Source organism: Bos javanicus, chromosome 6, assembly GCF_032452875.1.
Source record: "Bos javanicus breed banteng chromosome 6, ARS-OSU_banteng_1.0, whole genome shotgun sequence".
Classification (NCBI taxonomy): Eukaryota; Metazoa; Chordata; class Mammalia; order Artiodactyla; family Bovidae; genus Bos; species Bos javanicus.
The window spans coordinates 57951777-57968634 of NC_083873.1; the positions used below are offsets into that span (position 1 = coordinate 57951777).

The 16858-nt window shown below is 44.4% G+C and overlaps 1 long non-coding RNA gene across 1 annotated transcript; it reads left to right on the top strand.

The window, feature by feature from the left end:
* Positions 1–12910: 12910 nt before the first annotated feature.
* On the top strand, positions 12911–15554 carry LOC133249452 (uncharacterized). The gene is made up of 2 exons (XR_009736964.1): positions 12911–13438; positions 15223–15554. It is a non-coding gene; the product is annotated as an uncharacterized LOC133249452 (long non-coding RNA).
* The last annotated feature ends 1304 nt before the right edge of the window (positions 15555–16858 follow it).

Genomic DNA, 16858 nt, shown 5'->3' on the forward strand with positions numbered 1-16858 from the left:
TGGTGGAAGAATCCTACTTGGAGAGTGTACTGGAGATGGCCCCTCTGTCTGTCAGGCACTATGACCTTGTCACAGTGGGACATAGTAGAATGAGTCCCATAGTGATGGCACTCGTCACTAACCATCCTTCCAGCAACAGTAACAGACAATTACTGCTTAAAACATTGCCCCTATCATATCATGTGGGTTTCACTCAGGCATCTAGATGACTTTCTCCTTGTGAAACAACTAGTTGTCCTGTAGTAGTATGTTATCGAAGCCCAGGGTTGCAGCAGTTGCATCTGGTTCTGGTTGAGGGCAAGACCTAGGTTTACCAGGTAAAGCTACCCAATTGAAACCTCTACAGCCAGCTGAAGCCTCTAGATTCTCAGTCACACTAGAATTGTCTGCAGATCCCTGAGCTTCCCAGGGGAAAGAGAGATGGTTTAGCAAAGTCCACCACCACGACCAGAAAACCAATTCAAAGTGTTCCTTTTTTAAGACTGTAAATACATAAGAATAGGAATATGTATTTGTACTTATCTGTATTTTCCTAAAGAAACAGGGGTAGGATTCAAGATAATAAAAATACCTACCAGTGAGGGAGAGAAGAAGTGGAGAAAAGAGATGAAGGGGGAGGAGGTGGCAACAAGATTTCCCAAGTGTACTAGGCTTTAGGACTGTGAATTTTCAGTCATGTAAGTGAATTATACCCTCCCTAAATTTATTAAAAATGAAGTTTTAATTAAAAAAAATACTGTCTATTGAAAAGGGCCTCTAAGTCCCTTTGCTAATGATACACACTCTACATAATTTGTAAAAAGTTAATTTAAATGTTCATGCTACCCTAGTTTAAAAATGAAGACAGTTTGTTTTGGCATAAACAAGAGCCTGTAGAGCCTGTTGGTAATCATTTCCAAACCGGGCATTAAATACCAGTGTAATATTTGGAAGATCTTGACCTCTTAGTTTGGGTTTTGTAGGGAACCAATTGAGTGGCCTTGGACAAATCACTTTTCCCTCCTTCTCCTCACTTCCTCGTCTGTAACAGCAGCAAATTCCATCCCTTCACCATGCTCCTGGGGTTGTTATGAAGCACAAGTGTGAAAACACTTTGAAAATATCATTATCAGCATCCTGACAGTACAGTTGCCAAATGTACACCTACAGCTGGAGACCAAGACACAGTCGGAGGCCGCCACAAAGTACACGAAACTTGCAACAAGACAGGGGACAGTCTTTAGAATATGTGTCTCTACAGCACTATCCTTCTATTAAAAAGCAGAGACATTACTTTGCCAACAAAGGTCCGTCTTTGGTTTTTCCAGTGGTCATGTATGGATGCGAGAGTTGGACTCTAAAGAAAGCTGACTCTAAAGAATTGATGCTTTTGAACTGTGGTGTTGGAGAAGACTCCCGAGAGTCCCTTGGACTGCCAGGAGATCCAACCAGTCCATCCTGAAGAAGATCAGTCCAGAATATTCATTGGAAGGACTGACGCTGAAGCTGACACTCCAATACTTTGGCCACCTGATTCGAAGAGACCCTGATTCTGGAAAAGATTGAAGGCAGGAGCGGGAGGAGAAGGGGATGACAGAGGATGAGATGGTTGGATGGCATCACCAACTCAATGGACATGAGTTTGAGTAAAATCCGGGAGTTGGTGATGGACAGGGAGGCCTGGCGTGCTGCAGTCCATGGGGGTGGCAAAGAGTCGGACGCTGTTGAGCGACTGAACTGATGCCACTATCCTTAAACTTGAATCACTTAGACGGACATGGATCTCCTTACTTTCCAAATCTCACCTTCCTCAAGCAATTTGCTTAAGAGTAGTTTAATTTAAAAAGCCTGGGGAAAGAAGGCAGAAACCAGTCTCTTCATTTGGGCCAGAAAAGGAACCCTGATTTTGCAAACAGATGACGAGATTTAGGAATGCTTGACATATACTGTGCTTAGTCCCTCAGTCATGTCCGACTCTTTGCGACCACATGGACTGTAGCCCAGCAGGCTGCCCTGTCCAGGGGGATTCTCCAGGCAAAATTCTAGAGTGGGTTGCCATGCCCTCCTCCTTGGTTCTGGCTTAAAATCCTTAGGCTTCAAATCCTCTCTGTCCCTACGCTAAAAACACACAAGATTAAGGAAGAGGCAAGAAAGGTGGTAAGATTTTTGAAGGGAAGTTTCAAGAATGAGAGGAAAAACAAGAAAATAAATAGCACAATGTGTCCTGACATGTTATTTTGTTTCCCTTTAGGTTGTTTTTTGTTTTCCTCCTAGGAAAATATCCAAGATTTTGTCTCTTCTTAACAAAAATTTGGAAGGAAAGTTGGACCTGAACCCTAGCACTGTAAAACTTCTTTGTGCGCCGGCACTGCACTGCTTTTCTTACTTTTCCTGCAGAAGCCAACCTACAATGTGGCAAGTTTGTGAGGCCAGGAAGGGAGGAGTAATCCGAGAGGAGGCAGGGCGGCTCCGGGGCGCGGGCGAGGGCGGGGCCCCAGCTCAGGGCGCTGGGCCCCTCCCAGGGCCGCAGGGGAAAAGGAGGAGAGACCTACATTTAAAAAGGCAGGAACCTACCAACTACAGAGATCCAAAAAACGCCCCGGAGAATTCCCATTTGTGAGGTCAAATCAAGGTCAAAAGAGTTACCTAATCATCTCTGAAAACCCCCTAACTTAGGGGGCTGTGCAACACCCCAAATCATGAACTAAGTCTAACTTGATCTTTAAAACATAACCTATGACTTTTTTTTCTTTTGCTTGAGCCAATTTTTTCTGATGGCATTTCTGTTACTTCCTGTTTGTGACTGAGCTTCCTTGTCCTACTTCCTTTTGGGGGTTTAAATTGCCTCCCCCTACCATTTCCACTGAAATGTATGAAAGAGGGAGGTGTGTGTGTGTGTGTGTTGCATTGGAAGGGAAAAAATAATAGCTCATATTAAATTTTTATGTTATAAAACACTTTTCTCACACATTCACATTCTTTCATTTACTTTTCACAACACTAAGAGATGAGCCATATGCCCAAATAATGGATGAAGAAACAGACTGAAAATGGTTAAGTCCAAGGTCACTCATTTTTAAAAAAGGAGCATAACCTGAATCTGAGTCCTCTATTCTCAATCCAAGTCCAAAGCTCTTTTCACTTATTTAACTCTTAGAGGGAAGCCTACATTTAATTTACTTGGCAAAATTCTATTCAGGGAAGATTTGTTTATTCAGTCTTCATTACAGAGTTTACTCTTGAAATGTAAAGACTTAGCCTGGGCCCTTCACCGAAGCCATGGAAGAATTCTTAAGGATCTTCTGTTTCATTTTTTGGCAGTCCCACTGCAGCCTTACAACATGGCTATTCCAGGGCCAGGCTGGGGCGTTCCTGGGTCTCCTGGAGCCAGGGTTGCGTTGCCAGCAGCAGGCAGTAGGGGGAGCACGTGTGCAAGAGGAGGGAAGCCGCTGAGGCTCAGGCAGGAAATGTCTGAGACCATGTCCTTAACAGGGCTGGGTTGGAAAAGTGGTATGTTGTGTTTTTTTTTTTCCCCTTCTGCTGAGCGAATGCTTAGAACTCCAGGCTTTTCTGCACAGATTTGTGCTTACTGACTTGTAGGGAAGGGAAAACCAGACTCAGGGAGTTGCAGAATGAAGTCACCTCTATGCCCACTGGGTGAAAGGAACTCCAAGCTTCCCCATTGCCACCAAGGAGGAGCCCCAGCTCCGGGCCTCAGCAGGTCCCAGAAGGCCTGAAAGCTTTGCTTCTAAGTGGAGGGAGAAGACACAGAGGCCCAGACAGTGAGCTACTCTGGGTCCAAAACCTAGAGAGAACAGGGTTTTGTACAGTTGGTAGCAAGAGAGTTAGAATGCACACTGCAGGAGGGGAGAGGTGCGGCTTTTCCTCTTGTTTCACTGCCTTCCAAGCTGCCTTTGACGCTTGGCCTTAACGTGCCTTCAAAGAGGCATCCATGTTGACAGAGCCTGTTAACTTATGGTTCGTTTTGACAAAGGCTTTGAAGTCAGATGGAAAAGGAGCACTACCTTTGGCACTGCATGGCCCCAAGCCCAGAGTGAGATGGGGAGGAGCCATGAGGCAGGCCCTAGCTCTGGAAAATCAGTGCTGACAGGTCACTTTTACTCTCTCATTTTTTTCCCCTTTCTTAACCAAAAATCTAATGTCTTAACCCAGGAAAGCAAAGATGCAGCAGGGGAGAGATGCCCTGGGGGCTAGCTGGCAACAATTTCCTTCCTAGTAAAAGAGAGAAGCAAAAAGTTGCCATTTGCTTATACTTTGGATTTGTATGTGGAAGATAAATTGTATTTTCTAGTGAATGGTGCTCATTTACAGAAAGCATTGTTTCAGCCTTGGTTCCAAATACATGTGAAATTTCACTCTTAAACACATACTCCTGTAAATTTTTTTTTTTTTTTTTTGCTTAATATGCTGACTTCTCAAGTTATTTTTCTGCATCAGTAGAAAAGACTTAACCAAACTTTCCTGTAAAATTAACACTTCTGCCATCATGCTATTCCAGAGAGAAACCTCCATGTACTTTGAATATGTCTAAAAGATGGAAAGGTCAAAATGACGACTTAATGGCAATCATGTTCTTTGTATTTTCATTTGTCTCAGGGTTTCCCCTAATATAGAGTGATACTTGTGTATCCCCAATATGAAACGGTACGTGTTGGCATGTTATATGTTGAGTTTGCGTATTATAAGGAATTTAAGTAATCTGGAATATTTCTCATTTCTTCCGGCCCATCAAAAAATTTACGTTTACCAGCACTCCAGTGCGCATAATTCACTCAGCATGGAGTTCGCTCTATGGGCTAGGCATGGGAAACAACGGTGAAGACCCACCCTCAAATAACTCAGCCTGGTTGTGTGTGGATTTAGATGTGTGACAGGAAGAGTGTTCTGAGAGCATTGAGGAAGAAAGGTTTAATTCCATCTGGATGAGTTGATATTTGCTGGGGTCCTGAGCCCAGGCACTGAATTCTGACTTCACTGCTTTCTAGTCGTCTGACTGGGCCAAGTTTCTGAACCTATCTGAGCCCCAGTTTCAACACCTTTATTATATGAGAAGAATAATGGGACCCACATCATGGATTTTTTTTTTTTCCCGTGATGATTCAACGGAATGCACCATAGCAAGCACTCAACATGTGTGGGTGGTGATGATGATGATGGTGGGGGAGGTGGAGTGAGGATGAAGGCAAAGAGATGGAGAAGGCCTCACAGAGATTATAGGGTCAGGAATTCAGTGGGTAAAGGAGGAAGATGTGGAAGAGTGAAGAACATTCCAGCTAGGGCCCCATGCTGTGTTTTAACAAGCCCCCAGGTGATTCCGATTCCGAGGCACAGTGAAGTTCAAGAACCACTGAGCCGTGGTAAGCTGAGGATTTTTTTTTCCCCTTCTAGCTGTGAATTTTAAGTAAGGGAATGCTATGCTTGGATTTTCACTTTTGGAGAGAACACATTGGTGGCTGTAGGAAGGATGGATTAGAGATAGGGAGGCAGGAGGCAGGGACAGGAGTCCAAGTGAGCAATGACAGGACTCAAGCCTGGGTCATAATGGTGGGGATACACAGAAAGAGAAAGATGGGTGGTATATGACAGCAGTGACACAAAGGTAGTGGTAGAGGGGGCACCTGGAAGACGTTAAAGTGTAGAATGGACCAGATTTAGTCATTGGATTTAGAGATGGGGGAGAGAAGGAGGCAGGGTGAGTCCGGGGTAGTGAACATAAGGCTGTTCACACCAATGACTAAATGGTGCCTCTGCCATCTTGCTGAGACCGCTCATCTACCCCTCCCTCTCCCTCCTCCGTTGCTGCCAAGGTGACTGAAAGCACAGATCGGCATCCTTGCAGGAGGTCTGGTTCTCCTCTGGAATGCACTGCTCTCTCCAGTCACAGCCATCACCTCCCCCACGGCCCCCCACGGCCAAGGGAGTCATTCCGCCAGCCAGTGGTTACTGCCACATAGGCTGATGAGTCACCTTCCCACAGCAGCTGGTGGCCAATGTCCTTCTCTTGTCCACAGTTAGGGAGCACTTCCAGGACATGCCCTTCACCCCCCCCCCCCACCAAAACATTTTGACCCACCCTTCAGAGCAAGTTGCCTTGAAAGGGCCAACCACCCACACACCTCCAGAACTGGAGTGTCTCTAGTCCAAAACTGTACTCAAATTACTGCTCCGTCTGCATTTTAACTGAGATGATTAACTCATTGCTTTATTATTGCCACATCTAAGGTGGAAGGGGTGCAAGAGGGAAGGCAGTAGTGGCTCCTGTTCAGAGTGAAAGGTCTTTCTTTTAAAGCAGTGTTTCTCAAAGTGTAGTCTGTGAGCCATGCCCTGCATCGAGAGCACTTGAATTTTGGGTGGAAATGCAGATTCCTGAGTCGTACCATAGCCCTGTTGAGTCCCTGGGGGTGGGTAGGCTGGAGTTAGAAACGAGGGAATTTGTATTGTTAACAAGCATCCCTAATGAGTCCTCAATTACCTGAAAAGCGATAGTGATGGCGGGAGAATTCCTTTTGTAATATTTCTGTCCCACCATGCAGCTGGGATGACCTAACAGTCCTGTGGATCTTTCCAGCTTCCTTGGAGGAAGGCAGTGCCTCCGGTCCCGGGGAGGAACCCTGTTCCAGAGTGACCAGCTCAGCGCTCTTGCCATTCTGTTCATTCCCTTAAGGCACTGGAGACAGCGTGCACACGAAACAAGTCCAGCATACCTGTTTAAAAAGACAAATGCAGGGACTTCCCTGATGGGCCAGTGGTTAAGAATCTGTCTGCCAGTGCAGGGACACAGGTTTGATCCAAGCTAGTGCTAGTGGTAGAGAACCCGCCTGCCATTGCAGGAGGTGTAAGAGATGCAGGTTCGGTCCCTGGGTCAAGAAAATCCCCTGGAGGAGGACATAGCAACCCACTCCAGTATTCTTGCCTGGAGAATCCCATGAACAGAGGAGCCTGGCAGGCTCATGGTGTCACATAGAGTCAGACACAACTGGAGCGACTTAGCACCCGGAGCTGAGATCCCATATGCTAGGGAGCAGCTGATCACACATGCAGCAACTACTGAAGCCCGTGCATGCTAGAGCCCGTGCTCGGCAAGAAGAGAGAAGCCCTGGCTTGCCACAGCTAGAGAAAGGCCTCAGGCAGCAACACAGACCCAGTGCGGTCAAGAATAAATAGATTTTTAAAAGACAAAAGCATTCTCGTATTCAAAACAATAGTGATGGCTTCCATCGCAGTATTCTTCTTTCAAAAGACAAATCCCATGTGCTCCCAAACTCCAAATATTAGTATTGACTTACCACCCCTAAAACATTTCTCTACATCATTTTACTTGTTTGGAGTAATGAGTTTCTTCTAAGTGAAATCCTCTCTCACCTTTCCTCTTATTCCCCATGACTGACCAGGGTCAGCCAAGCAATCTGTGCTATTGGTCCTGAGTTGGATGCTCAGGAGCAAAGGACACTGAACCCCTGATGATGTCACAGGAAGGCACCACTGTCCATGTGCTTTGAACTCTGAGGAACACTGATGCCCGATAGGCATGCATGCATGTTGAGTTGCTTCACTCCTGTCTGACTCTTTGTGACCACATGAACTGTAGCCTTCAGGCTCTGCTGTCCATGGGATTCTCCAGGCAAGGATACTGGAGTGGGTTGCCATGCCCTCCTCCAGGGGATCTTTCCAACCCAGAGAGAATCCACGTCAGGTGAGTTCTTTACCACTAGTGCCACCTGGGAAGCCCGCCCAATAGGCATGTAGGTTCAAAAAGGACTCCAAAAGAGAAATTAGTTAGAGGGCTCTGGATAATTGGGTTTGGTTTCCTTGCTCAGCAAGTGTTCATTGAGTTAAGGGCTGAGGGGATAGAAGGTGCAACAGGCATGAGCCACACCCGTGTAGAGCATAAGGTAAGGCTGGCAAGATGAGACACGCACTTTGAAATTCAATACCAATCTGAGGCAGTAAATGTTAATGAGTGGTTGGACATCAAATGCTGGCACCGTCCAGGAAAAAGAGAGAGAGACTGCCCCGGGCTGAAAGTCAAGGAGGACTTAAAGGTGCCTGGAAAATCTGTGGAAGATAAGGAGAGACAGAAAGAAGCAATGGAGCTATGTGTAGAGAGTAGTGAGCAAAAGGCACAGCTGGGGAAAGAGTCCTTGCTGCAGAGAGTCAAATGGTTCTGGATGAAGCCTGTGGCTGTGGTTGGGAATGGTGAGATGAAGTTCAGGTTTCACATCTAAACATTTACCAAATACTTATAATGTGTCAGGCACTATGTTCAAAACTTGACATTTTGTTTAAGTCTTACAGCAACGCCATGGAGCTAGTAATATCCCATGATCCATTTTGATGTGAAGAGACTGGAGCTCAGAGAGGTTCGAAACTAGCCCAAAGTCACACAGCAAGTGGATGGAGGTGCCAGGGCACAAACTCAGGTCTACTGATGTCCGAAGTTTGTGTGGTTCATGGGGGCACTTTCTGTCCTTTCCCCCTTTCCAGGTCATACTGCTGCTTGCAGAAGAGGATTAGCAGTGGGGATAAAGTGAGGCCAGGAGGCTGAGTGCTCCCTTCTGGCTGGGGGCCCATAGCCTCTGCCTGGTAAAGACTGTATTTCTTGTCCTATCCATATAGCCTTGGGAATGGTGCCAAGGTCATGGAGGGGTAGAGCAATACTCCCTCTTTGGCCCTCTTGACCCATCTGCTTCATGTCTGTAATTTTGAGAACTTTGATATGTATTTCCTAAAAATCAGAAAAAATGACAATAAGATCTCTCCTATTCTAATCACTCTGCATACTCTATAGCCCTAGTTAGATTGTAGTGTAATGGTACCTGAGGACTCTCTCAAAATGTTTTTTTTTTTTTCAAAAGTTAGTTCATTACTCTTTTGTAATGAATCCCAAAGTAGGCACTTAAGGGCTGTATAATGGCACCCTCAAACTTTACAGGAATCCAGTCTTCTTTATTCTTTTTTTTTTTGTGTGTGTGTGTGTGTGTAATAAAGTTTTATTAAAGTATAAAGGAGATAAAGAAAGCTTCTGACATAGGCATCAGAAGGGGGCAGAAAGAGTACCCACTTGCTAGTGTAGGCAATGAAGTTATATACTCTCCAATGAACCCAAAGAATGTCTGGAGGTTGTAAAGACCTCACCAGACCTACTCCCATAATCTACATTTTAAGGTAACAGAATTAACCAGAAGGTTTAATCCAGAGACTGTCCTCAGGCAGGATACATTATTGTTATATAATCCTAAGGGATATAGAAGGAAAAAAGTTTGTCCTTTCTTCCTCCTTGAGAATTCCAGACCCCTCTCTCCTTGGGGACCCCTAGACTCCTTATCAACCTGCCTAGGAAATGACTCTCTCATTCCCCCCTTTTCTTTTAGGAGAATTATGTTGCCTAGGGAAAAGGGGTGTCGTTCTCGTTCCATAACTGCTTCCGAGCTGACAAAGGGCGTTGTCCCTAAATTGGTGAGGCAACATATTCTCCTAATCCTCATATTGAGGATGCCTCTTCCACCATGGTTAGTGCACTGTCTACTGGACTAAGAAGGCTGCTCAAGCTCTAGCCATCACTTCCACATTCTAATGAGCAAGAAAAGAAGAAGATGTGAAGGCATTTCTTTTCCAGCTTAAGGACATTTCCTAAAAGTTGACCACCATGCCCCCATGTGTAACTCATTGGTTAGAACTGAGTCAAATGGAATTACTAACTGCAGGGACACTCAGAGATGTAATTTTTCCTTCAGATGGCCATGAATCCAGGTAAAACTTCATTACTAGAAAAAAGGAGGGAATAGATATTACAGATGGACGTGGAGCAGCCTCTACCACAATCCTGTTAACTTATTTGATCTTTATTATCACAGTCTTGTGAAATGGGTATGTTTATCACCCTCATTTAATAGACAGGGAAATCAAGGCTCAGAGAGGTTAACTTGTCTGAAGCTATTTTTTTTTTTTGATTTTGGGTTTTTTTTTTTTTTTTTAATATGGACCATTTTTAAAGTCTTTATTGAGTTTGTTACAATATTGCTTCTGTTTTATGGGTTTTGGCAGCAAGACATGTGAGTGGGATCTTAGCTCCCCAACCAGGGATCGAACCTGCACGTCCTTCATGGAATCACTGGATCACCAGGGAAGTTCCTGTCTAAGGCTGTTAGTTAAAGACTTGGGACTGAACAGCATTCCACTGCTCCCAAGCCTGTACAGACATACGATTGTATGTTCACTTATGCCTAGTCTACGTATGAGTGCTTTTTTTTCTTTTTATATTACCTAGCTAAGATGTAAGCATTCCCTTTATACTTTAATTTAACTAAGAAAGTTAACAGTTTTCGAAAGAAGTGTAGCTAGGAAACCAAAGAGGAAAAGAAACCACAAGGTAATGAAATGGCTGGGCATGGCGGGGCAGAGACGCACAGATTTGGTGTCCTGAGATAACTGAGAGCCAGCTGAGGACTGGCAGCAGCGGCACGGACGACGTGCAGGTTCAGCTTAAAGGGTACACAGGTCTCTGTGCCTTGCCTGGCCTTCAAGCTGCTGTCATTGAACATGCCTGAAGCATAGTCATCAGCTAGAGGTCCCCTCTGGCTTTGATCTAATCTGGTAATCTTCCCCTCACTGCCATCTCTGCCCTGGCCCCATTTTGCTGAAAGTTGCTGTCTCTGTTTGTAAACCTGGCGTCCTGGTGGACCACCACCAGCCATGTGTCCAAACCAAGGGGTAAAGCCCTAGCTTGCAGCGTATTAATGCAGCGAAGGTGACTCCACACCCTAATGAACGTCCAAGACACAGTCAGAGCGCTTCACCCTCACAGGTTACCCAGACTTATTTCCCCAGGTGCTCTGTGCAGATGGTTCAGGTGCTCCACCTCCAGCCTGGGCAATGATTAATCCAAGAAAAGATAATCTCCGTCTGTGTAGTAGCAATGATCTCTACAAACGGCTGTTTCTCACACAGCCTGAGAACACTTTGTTTCTGAATGATTCTGTCTCTCTTAATTTTCTCTTTCTCTCTTCCTGCCTCTCTCCCATCTGCCTCCTTTTCCTTTCTCCTGTCTCCCTTCCTTCCTGCTTCCCTCCCTCTGTCTCTGTCCTTCCTTCTCTCTTCCTTTCTTTCCCTCTCTTCCCTCCTTTCTTCCTTCCTTCCTCTTTCTTTCTCTCTCTCTTTTGTGCAGTGTGTGTGTGTGTTGTGTGTGTGTGACTGTCAGAGAGCAAACACAGTGTCTGGCTCACAGTCCAGGTGGGATTCTGTGTTCATTGCAGTGCCCACCTGCTCTAAGAGAAGGGTGCATGCTCAGAAAAGGCTTTCTGGAGGACACGGCCTTGGCCAACCCCCAAATAAATGGATGGAAACAGGAAAAGTCTTCTGGAAACAGAATGACTAGCTCTCCGGTTCTTCCTGCACGCTGCAGTCTCTTTTCCTGTGTTTAGGGTCACACTGTTTCACAAAGAAATCAAAAGCTACTTCAAGGCTAGGAAAGCCATTCAAGAGGATAGCAAACTATGGTTCTTTCAAACCTGCACCCCTGGTTAGCTAAGATTCATGGCTTATTTGAGAAACGAATGATTTAGGATCTTGGGGCAGCTGTTTTTCTCTTTATAGATGTTGTAGGCTTTTGTGGGAAGGCAATGTTCTGGAATGAACTGAGTTCTTCCACATCCCCATCCAGGCCTTCAGGACTGGGGAAGCCTTCCACACTTAGACGCAAATACCTTTATCAGGCCCCACCCCACACAACCCTAAATGTGAAACAAGAAAGCACTGCGGACTTCCTCCTTCTCCTGTGTACACAGCCGTTACCCAGATTGGGTGTCTATCTATCTGTTGTACTGAAAAGAATAGATGCTTTGTTCTCCCCTCTGGCATTGGAACGACTTTTATCCACAGTGACTTGCGAAGGCCCCGGACACTCCTTTGGGACCTCGTTCATTTTCAGGGTTTACATTAGAGTCTTGAACTCAACACTCAGAAGAGATATCACTGATTATATGAGTTGTCAAAATCTTTCTCTTTATGACGTATTCCATGAAACAAAAAACAAAACTAGTGTCTGCTTTGTAGCTGGGAAGAGCCCCAAATGTGTCACTCGCCGACCCAATTTGGCTTCTTTCTAGAAGTTATGGTACATTCTGACATCCTATTCGTCAGGCTCTGAGACAACTTGCCAGGCTGATAGAAGAATGAATGACACAGATTTTCTTTTCTTATCATCCAGGTCAATTCACTACTCTTTATTTTAAAATAGCAATTTAAAAAGATGTTCTAAACCATAACTTCAAGATAAAACCTGACCACCACAAAGGGTTTCATGTTAGATCTGTGCAAGTTAAGTACTTCACTTCATCCATGAATAGCTTAAGTACTTTTTTCATTCAGTATCACCTTATTAAGTATATCTCACATAAATAGATTTATGATACATCCTGTTGGGAATGGTAAGATGTACAAGACCTTGGCTTTGGCCTTAGAAGCTAACAATCTGGTAATGGTTATGGCTGCTATCACTGAGCAGGCCATTTGTGCCAAGACCTTCAGCTAGCCTCACGACAGCTGGAAACCCCATCTTTGTTAGCAGCTAATCAAGGCTGGAAGGAATTAGGTAGCTGTTAAAAGTATAAGAAGGATTCCCAGGTGGCGCTAGTGGTAAAGAACCCTCCTGCCAGTGCATGAAATATAAGAGACACGGGTTCCACGCCTGGGTCAGGAAGATCAGAACCATAATTCAAATCTAGGTCTGGGTGACTCCAAAACTCATGATGTTCACTCTTCTCTCTCCTGACTCTCAATTTATCTAAGGAGTCTCATCCATTAGAGTCTTATCAGGAGACAGAAACCAAATCCCTTATTTGGAGATGTTCACAGGTAAGTGAAAGATGAAAAGGGAAGTCTTCAGATACCATGGAGGTTGTCACTGCAGGAAGTAGCTACCGCCCCCAGGGCTGAGGAAACAAAGGGAAGAGGTTACATGATTAAAACTTAGAAATCACGAGGGCAGGCCCCATGGAACTGAAACTTGGACCTCTGAAGAGTGGATGCTACTTGCTGGTGCTGGTGTCTCTGAGCTCCCAGGACTGTGGGACCCAGACTCGGCGAAGCCTACTGCCAGCTGTGGTCCTGGCGACCCACTCCACAAAGCGGATTCTAAGTGTTGGGAAAACTGCAAACTGGATTCAGTTATTGCTCTGGGAAGGCACTGTCACTTCTGGAGTGAAGAAGCCTGGCTGGAGTGACACTCCCAGGACCAGGAGGCAGACAAGACAAAGCGAGGCTCTTCCTCTTTCAGCCTCGCAGCTATGACGGCAGAAACTAGCACAGAGCCCGCTGGCAGAGCAGAGCTGCAGTCTGCAGGAACCCAGCTGCAGAGCAGAGAAGGGGGCACTTCACACTGAAAGTCAGCAACTTCATAACTGGCCCAGGAGATAGTATATGGATGTAAGAAGACATCACTGTAGGTACCATATGATCATGTCTCTGATGACTCTACTGCACGTTGTAAATCCCATAGAACTGAGAAGGAGTTAATGGTTATGTGCAAGTCTTTGCTATCCTTGAGGGTAGGGACTATACCCTCTTTATGCCTCCAGTCTCCACAGCTTTCTGGCAATAAAAAGATGCCCAGCAAGAGCTGGTGAAATAAACGAATAATTCTACTGTAATAAACCATCATAAGCCTATATGTATTTTGCTGCTGGAATTTCAAGGGCCAGTTATGAACCCTGGGGAGGAGGGTTGGGGGGGATTCTTATCTTGTGCTGTATCATGCTTAGTTGCTCAGTCTTGACCGACTCTTTGCAATTGCATGGACTTTAACCTGCCAGGCTTCTCTGTCCATGGGATTCTCCAGGCAAGGATACTGGAATGTGTTGCCATGCCCTCCTTCAGGGGATCTTCCCAAGCCAAGGATCAAATCGAGGTCTGCAAGCAGATTCTTTACCATTTGAGCCATCAGGGAAGCCCAAGAATACTGGAGTGGGTAGTCTATCCCTTCTCCAGGGGATCTTCCTGACCCAGAAATCAAACCAGGGTCTGCTGCATTGCAAGCAAATTCTTTACCAGCTGAGCTACCAGGGAAGCCCCAACCTCAAAATCATGGAGGATAAAGGAATTGTTTACTCTTGGTGAGGGCGGATTATAGTGGTCCTTTCTAAGGGATGGCAGAGGAGATCGGGTCTCGCTATGGGGACTGGTGCTCAGGCTAGCTTCTCTCAATGCTGTGCTTCTATTCAATGATGTTTGGCCCTGCCCACAACCCCAGAACCATCTTTTTCTCTCTGGTTCCTGTCCCTCCTTGTGTCTCACTATTATTAGTCTTTGGAACATGTATGTTTGCCTGAAGTCATGGACACACACTCTTGCATCATCAATAGCACATGCTTAGATGTAGTAGAGGCAGTCAAGAGTGTGGACCCTGGAATTCCTTTCCTTAGTAACCACCATGGATGACACATAGACTCCTGAGAGCCCAGCCCATCAGCTCTGTGTCAGAATGCTGGATGAAGACTTTGAGGTCCTTGTTTTACAATGATCTCATTTTACACATACAGAAACTGAGGCTCAAAGGTGGAGAGTAAACTCTTCCCCAAATTCTGCAGCTGGTTAGCCAGACCAGAGTTTTCACACAGCGTCCTGACTCCTTGCTTCTCTTTCTAGCATGTTTTTCAGTCGAATACAAATATTTCAGTAGAACTTACTCAATACAAGGTGCATTGTCAGAGTTCCAAGTTGATTTATATTAAATATTTTCTTTTGGAAACTATTGGGCATTGAGAATTAGTTTCATCTTAAAGGTTTTATTTAGTATAACATAATAATACAACAGGAGGAAGGCATGGCAACCCACTCCAGTATTCTTGCCTGGAGAATCCCATGGACAGAGGAGCCTGGTGAGCTATGGTCCATAGGGTCACAAAGAGTCAGACACAACTGAAGTGACTGAACATGCATGCACTCAATAATACAACATGATATAGTATAATAATATTTTGTTCTGAATCTATTTGTTAAATAATGCACACATATAAATATGCATTAGTAATAAAAGAAATAAACATATATAATCTAAATCCTTCAGAGCTAGGCTTTCCTAGCTAATATTTCCAATTGAGTGCAATATTAAACATAAGCTTATTAAGGATTTTTCTTTAAGGATTCAGAAGGCATCAACAACAAATTGCTACTGGGTGGAAATTCCATCGGTAACCAAAACTCGTTCTACTGTTTCATTGCATTTAGATCAGTGATCCTAACAGCTCCATGGCATCTGGCATCAAGACAAGCAGAAGCGACTGGAGGAGAGGAGGGGCAGGTCATCGGAAGTCTCTCAAGGCCCTGAGAACAGATGGACAGGATCACAAACCCCCTGAGTGCCTGCCAGCCCCCACCCCCTCCACCACCTCCACGCCCTCCAGTTCCTCAGACCACTCCCTAGCACATTTCTGACCTGGTCAGGTTTAACTCTTGAGTTGACCTTGCCATTGCCAGCACGGAACATTCCATCCAGATAAACCCACAGCAGTTCATGGAAAAGCTGTGGACAAAGCTGAATAAAGACATTTCCTCCTGTGCATCTGGCAGGTTTTTTTGAGCCTTTTGCTAGGATTCATTTCCACCTTTTCTGGATGACTAGGGCTGGAGGATAATATGGGATCAGGGACACAGGGCGCTTACCCAGTAAGAGATTAATTTTAGTTGCGCAAAACTGTTTGAATGAAACTTCAGGTACATTTATGATACGTGTGGGCTCTGATCCAGTGTATAAAGGCAGTAGGATGAAGTTTTAACCTAACATTAATGTTTAAATTCTCTTTGGGGACCTCTGTTATATGTAAGTCCGGCACAAATATGATAAAAGAGGGGAAAAGAATTATTCAGAGTTAAATATAAGATGACAATTGAGAAAAAGAAAACACAGTTCTCACACATCCTCTGGTACCCTTTTCTTCCCATTAGTATTTTCAGTGCTGCAACTCCACAAAGACAAATACAGCTGTGGCTAAGACATTATTTGATGGCAGTGGGAATACAGTGAGTACGAGTGGGAGGGTATGGGGAGGGGGGTGAGGGATGGAGAGCTAAAGTTTTCTCCTGTTGATAAGAGTAATAAAATCTTGCTGTTGAACTCTAAAAAGTACCAAAAAATGTAACAGGAGGTAAAAAAATAAACTACCCATAATATTATCATTCTGATATTTCTCCTTCCAGGAGAGGCATATTCATACTGACTATGCCATTTTACATAGTCTTTTTTTTTTTCCCCCTATACAAAGTATTTAAAATGTCTTATCTGAAAGTTGATATTTAAGTCTATCGTGTGGATACCTCATGTTTTTCTTCCTTGTTCTTATCATCATCCTTCCTTTTAAAAAAATGTTAAACTATTATGAAGATCTCTGAAAAGAATATCTTTGTGCATCTAGTATTTTCTGTTAAGATTCCAAGGAGTGAGACTTCTGAACCAAAACCTATAGGCATTTCATAGGCTCTGCTTCTATTGCAAAATTTCTTTCCCAGCAGAGGGTTCTATCTTGGAGTTCCTCTTATCTAGTGTATGAGATATCAGTTTCGTACACACTTGGAAGTCTTGAGCATTTTCTCTTTTTGTTTTAAAGAGCTAATATGACACAATAATAATTAAAAGTTCATGGTTTTGCTGCATTTCTATATGTGCACATTTGATTGTTAGTAAGGTTGAACATTTTAATTCAATGTATATTAACCATAAGGGCAAGGATTGTGTCTATTTTGCTTATTTCTGAATCCCTAGTTCTGAGGAGAGTGTCTGACATATAGAAGGCACCCAATAAATACTTTACAAAATTAATTTCTAAATTATAAACTGCCCACTTATCTAATCAGAATGATGTTTTTA